This window comes from Apium graveolens, chromosome 8 (genome assembly GCF_009905375.1).
Source record: "Apium graveolens cultivar Ventura chromosome 8, ASM990537v1, whole genome shotgun sequence".
Classification (NCBI taxonomy): Eukaryota; Viridiplantae; Streptophyta; class Magnoliopsida; order Apiales; family Apiaceae; genus Apium; species Apium graveolens.
Genome location: NC_133654.1, coordinates 78,680,451 through 78,686,621, shown reverse-complemented (window position 1 = coordinate 78,686,621; position 6,171 = coordinate 78,680,451).

Sequence of the window (6,171 nt, the reverse complement as noted above, 5' to 3'; positions counted from 1 at the left end):
GTAGTAGAAAGGAATGCAGGGTATACCTACTCGGAGAGATCATCATCATCACCCTCAGAGGGTGGAGTATCAGGAGGCGGATATGCAGAGTCCTCACCAAAAACTGGCCACTGGATGTCAGCTTCAAGGCCTCTAAAAGCAGTCCCAAGCGCAAGGGTGAGCTCCTGAACAAACCTGCTCTGCGTCTCGTACATAGCATCCATCCTCCTCGACAGCCTCCTATACTGGGCATCCGCCATCCCAGCACCCTCCTGAGTTCTAGAAGAGCCTGCCTCGTCACGCCCTGGTCTCGCCATGGTAGCACCGCGTGCTGGACGCCCTCCTGGAAGACGATAACCCAGCCCATGCTCCTCAGGCTCTCCACCAGTCCACTCCTGCATCGCATTCAGAGTCCCGAAATCAATCGAAGCGGCCGACAGCTGCAACTGCTCGTGAGACGGCCACTGAACTCCCACTGCTCGGCAAAGCTTTGTAACCGTGGATGCATAAGGGATGTTCATGTGCTTAGCTCCCCTCAAAAACTTCAGAATTCCTTGGTAGATGAACTCACCAAGGTCCACATAGTACTCCTCATTCAAAATACCCATAACAACTGTGAGCGTTCAACTGTAACCTCATGTGCATGTGAAGTAGGCAGAATATTAGCACACATAAAGGCATTCCATGCATGGGCATACCTATTCATCGCAATCGCCTAAAAATGGTGATACTCGTTAGTCCCAGTCTTGAAAGTCCAAACCATGCCCGACCTACAGAGAGTAGCACAAATTAAATCCAAGTCAAAATCTTCAGCAGTCTTCTCGTTCCAATTCTCCTCCGTGGGCTTCCTCTCTCGCTGCCCAATCACACGGCGAATCACCTCAGGGTGATAATCGACCGTCATCCCCTGCACAACAGAAAACCCATTCTTTTCAGCCTTCGCATTCACATAGAACTCATGAACAACACTCATCGGAACTGCCTCTAATGACTCACAAAAAGCAATCCAACCCTTCTAAACAATCATTGGTAACAACTCACCATCCCTTCCCGATGGTAAAAATCCACTCTCCTTCAAAATCGGCTTACCCAGAAGCCTAGTATACTCCTCCTCAACAGCCCTATCAAACAAACGAGGCCTCGCAGCAGTACCCCTTGAAGAATCTGCAGTAGGAACAGTGTTGCTGCTATCAATAGTCCTGGATCTCTTGGGTGCCATCGAAACTAAAAAATGTGTTTAAGATTGGTATTTTTGAATATGGGAGAGAGTTTAAGGTTTGAAAGTGTATGGGGAGTATATGGAATAGTTGTATGTATATATAGGGTAGAGATTAGGGTTTAAATTTGATTAGGAGTGGGTTTTGAGGGTTAAAAATGTGGGTAATGGGAAGATAATTCGTGGGTAGTGGGGCTGTGTTTTGATTTTTGATTTTTCTGATTTTTTGGATTTTTATAAGGCTTAAAAAAAATTCTGTCATTCGGGCCCTGAGCGGTCGCTCAGCTAAGCTGAGCGGGCGCTCAGGGGTCTTCTGGAAAAATAATTTTCTCGCCCTGTTTTTCTGACTTTTTTTGTGGTTTTGGATAGGTTACTAACTTCTAAGGGTTCCTGTAACAACAAATCATGGGTTGCCTCCCAAGAAGCGCTTCTTTTTCGTCATTAGCTTGACGTAGCGTACCTTAATCAAGTTGACAATAAAACGGCACTAACCACTTCCCGGTTTGCCGTGTTCCCATAGTAATGCTTCGAACGTTGACCATTAACCTTGAATGCTTGGTCCGGATCATTCTCAAAAATCTCCACCGCTCCATGTGGAAACACAGTTTTGACGATAAAAGGTCCAGACCACCTTGATTTCAACTTTCCAGGAAAAAGTCGGAGATGAGAGTTGAATAAAAGAACTTGCTGCCCTGGCATAAATGACTTAGGATATAGCTTCCTATCGTGCCACCTTTTCACTTTTTCCTTGTACATTTTGTTATTCTCGTACGCTTGGAGTCGAAATTTATGAAGTTCATTTAGCTGAATCATTCACTTCTTTCCAGCTGCATCTAGATCCAGGTTCAACTTCTTCAATGCCCAATAGGCCTTATGCTCAAGCTCCGCAGGTAAATGACATCCCTTACCGTACACAAATTGAAACGGGGACATCCCAAGTGGAGTCTTGTATGCTGTTTCGTAAGCCCAAACAGCTTCATCGAGCTTTAAAGACCAATCCTTCCTTGACGGACAAACAACCTTCTCTAAAATGCGCTTGATCTCTCTATTAGACACTTCCGCTTGACCATTCATTTGCGGATGATAGGCAGTAGTAACATGATGATTCACATTGTAGCGCTGCATCATAAAAGTGAACTTACGGTTGCAGAAATGCGACCCTTCATCACTTATGATTACTCGTGGCGTTCCAGACCTTGTGAAAATCTGTTTATGAAGAAAATTCAACACTACCTTTGCATCATTCGTCATCAGAGATTTGATTTCTACCCATTTTGAGACATAATTGACTGCCAGCAAGATGTACTGATTATTGCAGGATGAGACAAATGGCCCCATGAAATCGATTTCCCAAACATCAAAGACCTCGACTTCAAGCATTACATTTAACGGCATCTCATCCTTCCTCATAAGATTTCCCACTCTTTGGCAACGATCACATCTTAAAACGAACTGATGAGCATCCTTAAACAAAGTAGGCCAGAAAAAACCTGTTTGCAGAATATGAGCTGCCGTCTTCTCACCACCATAATGTCCACCATAAACTGTGGAGTGGCAGTCTTGTAATATCCCCTCCGTCTCACAGAATGGGATACATCTCCTGATGATTTGGTCAGCTCCCTGTCTAAACAAATACGGTTCATCCCACATATACCACTTCACCTCATGCATAAACTTCTTCTTTTGAGCTGTATTCATATTAGGAGGCATTATATTGCTGACAAGATAATTCACAATATCTGCGAACCATGGCTTTTTCTCCTGAACTGTGAACAACTGCTCATCCGGAAAAGATTCATTGATCAATATATTATCATGTGAAGTAGACTCGGGATTCTCCAATCTAGAGAGATGGTCAGCTACTTGATTCTCAGTACCTTTTCGATCCTTGATCTCTAACTCAGATTCCTGTAGCAAGAGCACCCAACGAATGAGTCTTGACTTCGAATCCTTCTTGGAAACCAAATAGCGGATGGCCGCATGATCAGTGAACACTGTCACCTTTGTCCCAAGCAAATAAGATCAAATTTTTTTAAAACCAAAGACTATAGCCAAGAGCTCCTTCTCAGTAGTGGTGTAGTTCATTTGAGCTCCATTTAAAGTCTTACTGGCATAGTAGACCACATGAAAGAGATTATTCTTGCGCTGCCCAAGAACTGCGCCCACCGCATAATCACTCGCATCATACATCATCTCAAAAGGCTCTGTCCAATCAGGTGTCGTTATGACAGGTGCAGTTATCAAACTCTTCTTGAGAGTTTCGAAAGTTGTCAAACATTCATCATCAAATTTGAAAGGCACATCCTTCTCGAGCAAGTTGCACAACGGCTTAGATATCTTCGAAAAGTCCTTGATGAAACGCTGATAAAAACCCACATGACCAAGAAAACTACGTTCACAGAAATAGGTGGTAGAAGATTTTCAATGACTCCCACCTTGGCTTTGTCCACCTCAAGACCCTTGCTAGAAACCTTATGCCTAAGAATAATGCCTTCACGCACCATAAAGTGACATTTTTCCCAATTGAGCACCAAATTAGTTTCCACACACCTTTTGAGCACCACAAAGATTATTCAAACATTCATCATACGAATGTCCAAAGACGGAGAAGTCGTCCATGAACACCTCGACATTATTTCCAATCATATCAGAGAATATAGCCATCATACATCTCTGAAAAGTGGCCGGTGCGCCACATAAGCCAAACGAAACTCTGCGAAAAGCAAACGTGCCAAATGGACAAGTGAAGGTAGTCTTTTATTGATCCTCTGGTGCAATACATATCTGATTATACCCCGAATAACCATCCAGAAGACAATAATACTCATAACCGGCCAACCTGTCAAGCATCTGATCAATAAATGGAAGAGGGAAGTGATCCTTCCATGTGGCCTTGTTCAACTTTCTGTAGTCCATGTATACCCTCCATCCTGTGACTGTTCGAGTAGGGATGAGCTCGTTCTTCTCATTTGCTACCACAGTGATACCTCCTTTCTTAGGTACACATTGCACGAGGATCACCCAAGAACTGTCAGAAATAGGATAAATGATTCCTGCATCCAGCCACTTCAGAATTTCTTTCTTCAAACTTCTTTCATGATGGGATTAAGTCTTCGTTGTTGCTCAACAGTTGGCTTACTACCTTCCTCTAGCAAAATTTTATGCATGCAGTATGAAGGGCTGATCCCCTTGATGTCTGCTATAGTCCATCTGATAGCCGATTTGAATTTTCTCAAGATCCTCAGGAGCTTGTCCTCCTCACTTTCTGAAAGGTCAGATGCAATAATAACAGGTAAAGTAGATGCATCACCTAAAAAAGCATACCTCAAGTGTTCAGGCAATGGTTTAAGCTCCAAGGTAGGTGCTTCCTCAATAGATGGTTTGAGCTTTCCTTCAGCATTTTTGAGGTCAGAAGTACCGAGAGATTCAAATGGCATGTCTAGCTTTCGCCTCCAAGGAGAAGCATTTAGATATTGTAGTTGCTTATTGCCATCTTCATCATCACTGTCAAAATCCCCCACTAAGGCTTTCTCTAATGCATCAGACATTAGTATATGTTCAAGTTCTGAAGTAACCGCAGAATCAATCAAATCCACTTTTAAGCACTCATCTTCTGTAGGGAATTTCATCGCTTTGAATACATTGAATGTCACATCCTGATCCTGCACCCGCATAGTAAGTTCACCTTTCTGCACATCTATCAAGGTATGTCCTGTAGCCAAGAAAGGTCTCCCCAAGATTATGAGAATCTTCTTATCTTCCTCGAAATCCAGAATAACAAAGTCTGCAGGAAAGAAGAGCTTATCCACCTTTACTAGCATATCCTCCACTATGCCTCGTGGGTATGTAATAGAACGATCAGCCAATTGTAGAGACATGTAGGTGGGCTTTGGATCAGGCACATTTAACTTTTTGAAGATCGATAACGACATTAGATTGATGCTTGCTCCCAAATCACACAGGCACTTGTCAAAAGATAACTTACCGATGGTGCAAGGAATGGTGAAGCTACCTGGATCTTTAAGCTTTGGAGGTAACTTTTGTTGCAGCACAGCACTGCATTCTTCCATTAGAGCAACGGTCTCAAGGTCATCCAGTTTCACCTTCCTTGAAAGAATACTCTTCATAAATTTCGCATAACTAGGCATTTTCTCCAGAGCCTCAGCGAAAGATATATTGATGTGAAGTTTCTTGAACACCTCCAGAAACTTACCAAACTACTTATCCAGCTTTTGTTGTTGCAATCTCTTAGGGAAAGGTGGTGGAGGATAGAGCTGTTTCTCCCCTGTATCACCCTCAGGAAGAGTGTGTTCAACAGTAGTCTTCCTTGGTTCCGCCTCTTTCTCCCTTTGCTTAGCTTCTTCATCACCAACTTCAGCTTCTCCGTCTTTTGCTTTTTCAGCATCAGCAACTTTTCCAGACCTTAAGGTAATAGCCTTGACTTGCTCTTTAGCTTCCTTCCTGTCTGGCACTTCAGTATCACTGGGAAGTGTGCCAGGTTGATGATTGAGCACTGCATTGGCTATTTGACCGATTTGATTTTCCAAGGTCTTGATAGAAACCGCCTGACTTTTACACAACAACTTAAGTTCCTCAAAATCAGCACTAGAGGGTGGAGCTGCACCTCCTTGTTGAGGATATGATTGCCTTTGAGCATACTGCTGTGGTTGCTGGAATCCAGGTGGATTAAACTATTTACTTACGCCTTGCTGATATGGTTGCTGAATAGCATTCTGATTATTACTCCAGCTGAAATTTGGATGATTTCTGTTGTTAGGATAATAAGTAGCTGGCACAGGCTGCTGCGGTCACTGATAATTATTCACATACTGAACAGATTTATTAACAAGAGAACATTGATCCGTAGCATGAGAACCTGCACAAAGCTCACAGACCATAGATATCTGATTGACTCCATAGGTGGCTAGAGAATCGACCTTCATAGACAGCGCTTGGAGCTGCGCAGCAATAGCTGT